Source organism: Gopherus evgoodei, chromosome 4, assembly GCF_007399415.2.
Source record: "Gopherus evgoodei ecotype Sinaloan lineage chromosome 4, rGopEvg1_v1.p, whole genome shotgun sequence".
Classification (NCBI taxonomy): Eukaryota; Metazoa; Chordata; order Testudines; family Testudinidae; genus Gopherus; species Gopherus evgoodei.
The window spans coordinates 62948808-62958221 of NC_044325.1; the positions used below are offsets into that span (position 1 = coordinate 62948808).

General features: G+C 46.3%; 1 long non-coding RNA gene across 1 annotated transcript; it reads left to right on the forward strand.

Moving 5' to 3' along the window:
• The first annotated feature begins 786 nt into the window (after window positions 1-786).
• LOC115650079 lies at window positions 787-8875 on the forward strand. Its single transcript, XR_003999996.1, has 3 exons — window positions 787-936; window positions 5354-5512; window positions 8749-8875. It is a non-coding gene; the product is annotated as an uncharacterized LOC115650079 (long non-coding RNA).
• The last annotated feature ends 539 nt before the right edge of the window (window positions 8876-9414 follow it).

Here is a 9414-nt window from a genome sequence, read left to right on the forward strand (position 1 = left end):
CCCAGCAAGTGATCCCAACACAAGTCATGTGGGCAGTTAGTTACCTGAGAGAAGAGATTAGGTGTATCCATAGCCTAGAACACTAAGCCAAGGAAATGGCTGAATTTATTAAAAAGGAAACAAACAAATGGAAACCTGCCTGTCTCAGGCCATTGTCTGAAAATGACATTCTGCAACGTGCAGCCAGTGCTCCTCATTCAGGTCAGTGCCAACCTTCTCTGCCTTCTTTCCTCTCTTCCAGTGCAGGCCAAGAGATGATCTCTATTAAATGGATTAATTAGCTAATATTTGTACAGCATTAGGGAAATATGAAGCATTTTGTAAGTATATCTATAAGCCCCCAACAGAGTCCTTTATCTTCTATCCACTGGAGTTCTACAAGCAGAGGGTTATTGTAACGCAGGCAGTTCGCAGGCATGTCCAGCTTTTCCCTGGGCATAGCTGCTTAATAGGCCAAAAATCTTGGCTCTTTCCCAGCACTGCTGCACAGGCATCTAGCTGGCTTGGTCTAGCTCAGGCCTTGATTTCTGGGTTGGCCAGAGTCACTGTGTAATGCCCGGCTCAGCACTCGGAAGTGCCACTTAAAGCAGGATAGGGTGCACTGAGGACTTGGCACTTTCAGGGCTTTCTAAGGACCTTTGGCCTCCTGCATTTCAGCAGGAGTAGATTTGTGTGTAGCCAAATTCTTATTTACCCTTAACTTCCCCTTCAGCTCAGAGGCTCAGCTGATTTCACTTCTTCACCTGTGACTGTTTCCTCTCTCCAGGTTTATATTTATCTCTGAGCTTTGCTGTAGTCTGAAATCCTCAGCAGCAGTTGAACCATGTGGTCTTCACAGGGAATTCAGTGCCAGACTTCTGCACACCACCAGTGGACCCCACCCCTGACCTGAGGGGACCAGTTATTTGAGAAGGGAATGGAACTCCTTCTGGAATGGTACTAACATACAGTTGGCTGTAGCAATTCTGTTCTGTTCTCCCTATGGTGATAGCAACTTATTGGTGGCGTGAAGAATCAAGTCCTGGCTTTCTTATACCTGAGATTTACTAAAGAAAAGTTATATAAAAGAGCTAGGTGTTATTATTTATTCATTGTGTGTATCCCACTTCCCAGTGGAAACAATGAGTCATAAGACCTTGCCTCAACACAGTGTATGTCCCATTTCCCAATAAGACCACTCTTGCTTTTTCACCGAGCTCCCATAGATGAGAACGTGTTTCTTGTATTTCTCTAAATATTGCTTTTGCCAAACCTGTCCCTGACTCTCTCATGGCCTCTGCCATTCCTGTTCCATACTGTTTTTTTCAGAGGAGTTGAGGGAGAGGGTTAGAATTACTCATGTCCATGGAGGACTTACCAAACTGGGGGTCCACATAAGTCCAGTACCCTGTCATCAACAGTGACCAGCAACACCAGATGCTAAGACGAAAGTGCAAGAACCCTGCAGCAGGCAGAGGTGTGTATCTTTGTTCACACTGATTCTATAATTCGGGAAATCAGGCATCTCTGCGCAGCAGCAAAGTTTTGCTGCAGCTTTCCATAAAGCTGCTTTCGTTATAACGGAGCGCCTTTCATCTCTAAGCACTTCACACCCCTTACATTCATTGCCATTATTATAATACCACCCAGAGGCCCCAGTCAGGATTGAGGCCCCTCTGGGCTGGGCACTGTACACACACACACATGCATTTAAAACAAAAGTCCCATCAACTGCTTAAACCTGGAGCTGCGAAGGATTTAACTCCAGTCTGCCTCCCGGCCCCTTATATCCCTATCCCAGGGAAGGGGGAGTTTCTCAATCTCAATACCTTCCCCAGCCTGCAGTGCTAGCGCCCCCTGCCCCTTCCCTTCTGATCACATTCTCCCTGCCTTCCCTTTGTGCAGCCCTCCAGCTCGCTATGTAAACATGCTGTGCTTGCAGACAGGCGGCAAATGTTTTCCTGGGCTCTGGATCTGTGCTCTGAGGCCTGAAAGGGCATTTTTATAGCTGGATAAGCCCATCCCCTTTGGCTGTTGTGGTGTGTTGGGTGTTCTCTTCTGGGCTGTATGAATCATTCTTCTGTGCTCTGCATTATTTGAGCTCCTTGCCTCTGAGACAGGAGGAGAGCAATCTGGAGGAGGTGTTCTTACTAGTATGACTGTCCTCATTACCAGCAGACTGTAAGCAGCTGGAGGGAGGACACTGATTCAAAGGCAATGCATGGTGCTGAGCTGTAATATCTAAGGCAGAGCTAGCACTAGAGTTTCAACTATTTATGAGATGCAAAAACTACACTCAAACCAAGTCCCTCTGCGCCCATCCATTGTTAGACCAGCAAGCTGGGAGTGAGAATAGCTGCTCCTGGTCCCAGCTCTAGATGAGTTTCCCTGTGTGAATAAGTCATTTAACTGCTCTGTGCCTCAGTTTCCCCTATGTAAAATGGAAATAACACTTGCCCATTTCACAGGGTCTGTGATGGGCCCAGTGTAAAGCTGGAAAAACCGTGCTGATATCAAGATTTACACCAGCACGACTGAGGCAGAAATCAAGCAATTAACAGCTGTGAAATACTTTGAGCTCCTCAGATGGCAAGCGTCTGGGAAGCGCAAAGAATATCATTAACACTGAGATTTTCATTGTGAGGAAATTGAGCACTGGGCAGGGACATGTGCCAATGCTAAGCCCCATGCGTGAGGTGTGAACATACTGGTGAGAAGCTGGACACTTGGAATCTGTTAGTTTGTGTTTAGCTGGGAAAACAATTTGCATAACCAAAGGGAGGAACTGCCACTTGGCAAACAAACTTGTATTAGACTAATTTCAAGCAAATGCATTTATTTTGTACCTGGAAAAAATATCCTTAATGTGTTGAGGTCCTCAGCTGGTGTACTTCTGGAAATGGGGCACTGATCTCAATAGTTTTAGCAGGTGGGAGAGCCTCTCTCGAGTCACTAATACCAAGTACAAAGTTTATATGATCAGCTGATGAAAGTCCTGTGAGAAGCAAGGAGGCAGAGCACAGGGCCTGCTTTTAATCTCATGTTCACCACCTTTACACTGGCTTCCATGCTTCCTGGTCTGTAGTGGAGTAAGTGAGATCACAATCAGGCCCAACGTTGCTGTGAAAACGTTAACTTCTGACGACCAGATACTCGGCTCCAATCTGGCCCCTTGACACTGCTCTGCTGGTATAAAAGGCTTGTACAGCTGCACTAAGACAGCTGGGACTTGCCTTGATATGGAGGAATCCCTGGCTGGCGTAGACTTATCATAACCCGTGCTGCAGCATTCCCTCTTAGCTGCCTCCTGTGTAGGGGTTATGCTGGCAGTGTGTCACTGGGAGGGGTCATGATTAGAATGCTGCTGCAGGTTCTTGGCTGGTGTACCAGGACTGTAGTGGTGCTGGAGCAGTCCAGAGCATTGCTCTGGCCCCTGAAATCCAGGACAGAGCAGTGCTCCAGCACTTCCCTGGCACATGATGTTGCAATGCCACTCAAATTTGGTCTGGCTGCCCCTCCATCATGATTTGGGGGGAGGGCAGCCCGGCCAAATTTAAGTGAGCAGCTTTGTGACTTGGTGCATGGGGTTGCAACAGTGCTCAGATTTGGCCCAGCTGCCCCCTATGATGATAGGGGGTGGCCAACCAGGCCAAACCTGAGTGGCAGTGCAAGCCTGGGTGCCAGGTTGCAACACCACTCATCACACAAATTTCTCCTGCGCTGTGTGAGTGCGGGGTGGGCAATGGAATGGGAGCGAACAGAACTGCAGGGTGGCCAGGATTGGGAGCAACTCCCCTAACCCAGGATGGGAGCAGAGAGCTGAGCTGGGGGCGCCACAGTGAGTAGCCAGGGAGGTCCCAGAGGTGGTGGGTGAGGGTATGGGGGAGAGTTGTAGGTGAGCTATTGGAGTATGGGGATGTTGGGGGCAGTGGCAAGTGGGGCTGAGGTGTTGGGGGCTGCAGTTAGCGGGATGTCTGTTAGGGCTGCTGGGGGCGGGGTAGCTATCAGGCTAAGTGGGGGCTGGTGGAAAACAATTGTCAACCTGGTCTGATCAGCAGTTTAATTGTGGTTATGGAGTGACCCAAAAGCAGTGAGTCTTTCCCTTATTTGAAGCTTGCAGAGAATATTAATATTGGACAAACAGTGTTTTACATGTGCTGCCAATGGGCTTTTTGACATGTGCTTTGGCTGTGCCTTGCTCCTCAGTTTACATTGGGGTGCATAACAGTTGATACGTTTCATGTTGATACAGTATGTGTAGTTAATACTGTGTGAAGCCTCATAATTTCTGTTGAGCAGATATTCAATTTGATACAATTAACTGGTAAAACGTACGTTTGGTGTTGAATGTGAGTGTTTTAGCTTATGGTGACATCACACATAAGATGGTCTCCAAAATCTAGCTCACATATGACAGAATTACAAACTTGAGATCACTTCTGCAGGGCTCCTGCACTATAAAATGTAGCCCTAGATCACCAGGTGAATTGTCCCCTTTGAGGCCATTATCAACCAAAGGAAGTTAGAGCAGCTAAAAGGCTGCTCTGCCTTACGCTGGGGGTAAACTGGACCTGGCAGGCTGTAACTTGGGAGAGTGCAAGGGGAGCACAGTGTCCCATTTCCCTCTCCCCCTTTGTCCTGGGACAAACAGTGTAGTCAGGCCCAAAGACTGGGCCCTGCCTTTCCTGACTTCTGTGCAATCCAACCCTAATGTTACACTAATGAGAAATTTCAGTCCCCAGGGTAATAACATTAATAGTTAGGCAGGCCAGAAGATGCTGAACTGATCTGAAATAGGTTAAGGCAACAGCACCAAAATCACCTGTGCAGTTGTTCAAGATTTCAGCTGATCTCACAAAAAGATTGCCACTACTTACTCTCTTCCGGGCAAGGACTGTGTTTCTGTGAAGTGTCTACATACAACTGGGCATGTGACTAGTGATAATCTTGGGCTGCATCTCAACCAGGACTAGAAAATAGACCCCTTCCAGCTTTGGATCCCACCCAGTACCAACAACATGGGGTGGATTTGGATCTAGGGATTTAAATCTGAGATTTCCGCCCACACCTGCCAAAGTGGGGGCCGAGGGTCAGACTTGAAGTTCTTGTGAGGCTCCAGCTTAATAATGTTTGCTCCTGTGGGACTCTTACCCAATCACCACTTGTTTCATAAAGTTCTGGGCTGCTGCAAATAGGGACTTAGAGTGAACGCGCCATCATACTGGAAAGGGCTGGTGAAGAAGACAGTTCTGGCTAGACTAAATATAACCTGCAAACCTGATGTGGACACTGCAGACTGCAGAATGGTATCGAAGAGAGTGAACAACAAATTGAGGATCACCCTTACTGACCCTTACTGTCTTTTGTGTTTCAGAAGGTCCTAGAACGCTGCCCGAGCTGCTGTGAACATATTATGGCTGAAGAATCTGTTTCAGCAAATAATAGCATCCAGGACTTCTGCATCTAAAGGCAGGAGGGCTACCTGTAAAGATCAGAGATTTTAAGGGCAAAGAGACTATTGGATCCATCCAAGGTAGTTGTATGGCCCTCATTATCATAGTGTCTGAGTACTTCACAGGCTGTAATGTATTTATCCTCACCACAGCCCTGGGAGGTAGGGAAGTGCAATGATCCCAGTTTTACTGAGGGGGAAGTTGCATCCCAATTCCAAATATGGAGGTCTTAGTTTCAATGGGAATCAGGGCCTTAAATGCCTTTGAAGACCCAGGCTTAAGTAATTTTTCCAAGTCACACAGGAAGCCTGTGGTAGAACAGGGACTTGAGCCTGGGTCTCCTGAATCCCAGGCTACTGCTGTAACCACAGGACTGTGCTTCCTTTCTAGAGCCACTTGTCTGACCTACTGTAAAATTCAGGCCATAGAATTTCACCCAGCTAGCCATGTGCTGAGCCCAATAACTTGTGTTTGGCTAAACCATATCTTTGAGAAAGGCATCCCGTCTTGGGCTGAGGACAGCAAGCGATGGAGATTCACCACTTTCCTTGGTTGTTTGTTCCACTGGCTGATCACTCTCACTACTAAACGTTTGTGTTTTATTTCTAATTTTGATTTCTCTGGTTTCAGCTTCCAACCATTGGTTCTTGTTCTGACTTTAGTACCCAATATTTTGTCCCCATGATGGTACTGTAATTAAGTCACCTCAGTCTTCTTTTGGAAAAATCTAAACAAGTTGAGATCTTTAGTCTCTCACTAGAAGATATTTTCTCCAGCCCTCAAATAATTTTTATGTCTTTTTTTCTGCACCCTCTTCCATTTCTAAAACATGAACACCAGAACTGTAAGCAGTGGTCCAGTATCTGTCTCTCTAATATCGTACACAGAGGTAAAATCAACCCCCTACTCACTACTCTCCTGATTATACATCCAAGGATCATTTTAGCTCTTATTGCCACAGCATCGAACTGGGAGCTCATGTTGAGTTGCCTGTCCACTAGGACCCTGGGATGCTTTTCAGCATCACTACTTTCCAGGATACAGCCCCCCTGGTCTGGCCTACCTTCTTTGTTCCTGGATGTATGACCTGGAAAGCTAGGGGAGAATTTACTTTATATCTGTGCATTACTTCCCATTTGGGGCCTGCAAGCAGCAACCTGAGTCACAAGAACCTGTATGGTTCTTGGCATGAGATTCTCCTCTCATTTCCACCAATATAAACCAGGAGAAACTCCACTGGAGGTTAATGGAGTTGAATGGGTACGCTGGGTGGGCTCACATAGGTCCCAATGACTACCGCTCTGCTCTTTTTAACAAATACAATAAAAATATTATTCAAAATAGCAAGTGAGAGCACAGGGAATTGGTATCCTTGATACAGTAGTCCAGATATGCAATTGCACAGGCACAAAATCCAAGGCCTAAATAGAAATAAAAATAAGTGATGGGTCTAAGCAACAAAATTCACATTTAAACCTGGATTTCATCCTCCAGCTGAAGTTCAGAGCTGTTCGTATCTGGGAGCTTTGGTTTGTCTTATAGAGATGGAGCTGCCAATTCAGTTTGGGGATCAAATTCCAGATCTGCCCCCTTCCACATTTTGCAGGCATCTAGGATCAGGTTTTAGTTTGGGGCTCATCACTATTAGAAATATAGTAGGGGAAAGCAGGAATAATTGCAGACAGCCTCTCTTGTACAAGTTGTTTGCACTCAAACCACTGCTGTTATTATCACAATATCATTGAATGCTCCAGGTCACATTTTGCCCAGACACCAAAGGACAATCCCAGATGATTGCTCTGGACACTATAATTTAAATCAATTACATCTGCTGTCAAAAACATCCACCTACTGCCTCCTCAATAGCAACTTCTGTGGATGCCCATAATTTATTCATCTGAGCACGCACTTAAACATCTGCTGGAGTGCTAGTTGAGTCTGTTAGAGCATTAGCTTTAAAATTTTATAAACCACTGTGCAGATGGCAAGTTTTAAAGTTAAGGAGGATAGTTACTGCAGGGAAAGGGTGTTAAACAGGACTCAACCTGACAGAGCCAAGCTCTGCAGAGCATGCATTTATTGACAAAGGAGACATGTGAGGAGACTCTTTAGGGTTGACTGCCAGGTGCAAACCAATCCTTACTCCCCAGTGCCTCAGTTTTAAATGGAATTGAATCACAGGTGAGGATGATCCCAAAGTTCCTCTCTGCACCTGGAAACATTGCACTTTGGTGCATACTTGAACAAGGGAGGAAAGTGTACTGGGCATGCTCAGTTTCAAATATTAACAGCTTTGTTACTGCTAATAAAATTTTTTTCCAACAAGGTGAATTCCTCATTCAGGACTGTGTATGTGCCAAGTCTGCAGTTTGGAAACAGCCATCAGCAGGAACAAAAAAGTTCATGTGTGCAGGGGGGGGACTCATCTTTCCACTGATGACAGCCACTTCTGTAATACTCAAAAAAAAAAAAAAAAGGGGTGGGGGAGAGGGATAACAACATTTTATTAAACTTTCCATCCAAAGTAGTTTTTGCTGTTGGGGATGAGACCAAAGTTGAGCAATTTTATTCCTAAAAATAAGGCTTGTGAATGTTCTAAGCATTGATAATGGAAGCTCATTACGGATGAGCACTACAGAAACCCCAAAAAGAGAGAGAAAATTTTATCTCAGCAGTAACGAGTAGCTATAACATTGCTCCCACCTTCTCTAATACCCTTCACTGACCCTTCCTTTCCACTCTGGAGTTTTTCTGCCTCTTCAAGTAAAATTCAGATTACATATAACTATTGGAAGACCTTGCCCTGTTCCCCTGAAATAGTATCTTTTCAGTTTACATGAGTCCAGATGGGGGCAGCTCTGTTTTTTGCCGCCCCAAGCATGGCAGTCAGGTGATCTTCAGCGGCACGCCTGCCGGTCGCCGTGAGGGTGGGAGTCAGGCGGCCTTCGGCAGCGTTTCTGCAGTTGATCTGACGGTCCTGCACCCTCTGCCAAATTGCTGCCAAAGCCGCAGGACAGGCGGACATCCCGCAGAAATGCTGCCAAAGGCCGCCTGACTCCCGCCCTCATGGTGACCAGCACGCCGTCCCCCCGCAGCTTGCCGCCCCAGGCATGTGCTTGCTACACTGGTGCCTGGAGCCGCCCCTGGTTCAGATCTCAAAGGAAAAACACCCTTCCTCTCCTATCTATTCTTTTCTATCTATCCCTCCATTTCTAATGCATCCATAACCATATTATGTAGGTACCATATACAAAGTGCAGAGTGACATTCTGTGTATCCTAAAGATGGACCCAGCTTTCATCTCTGTTTTAAACAGCGTTCTTGAGTCGCCTGGGATTCCTCTTGGTTTCCAAGAGGCAATATTGCTGAGCCATCATGTAACTCCACTGTGGGGAAGACCTGGCTGAAGAGAAGACTCTTGCACTGGGCCTTACAGTGGTAAGTCTTGTTTCAGGCCACTTTCTGGATGTAGTGGGTAGGGTTCCATCTCTGAAGATGTGAGAGGCCTTTCTTCGCTTTATCTCTTTTTCAATGAAGGTGTGGGGAGGATCTAGTATGTGAACCTATTTACTCCCACACCAACTCTATGCTGTACAGTGGGGAGAAATATCACCTCCCCTAAAAGAGAAGAGGCCAAGAGAAGACACCAAAGGATTGAACTTGGAGATGCTGCTCTCTCTTGGTTTTCCTCTTTGTGAAAGAGTAAGCACGGAGTGGAGGTTGGGCCAGGAGAGGCTATTCTTTCCTTTTCTTGTGTGCATGCAATTCTGTGAAGTCATCCTGCAGGGAAAAAATAGCTATCCCACCCCTGAAGCATGGCAGGGAGGGAAAATTGCATAGGCAGAGGCTGACCTGCGTAAAGAACATATGTGTCAGAGGTGCACATGATGGGGAGGGGAGGTGTATTATCTGGAGCAGCTGCCCATATAATAACTCAGCATTTACATATCATTGTATGTCTCCACAGCACAGTACAGTAACT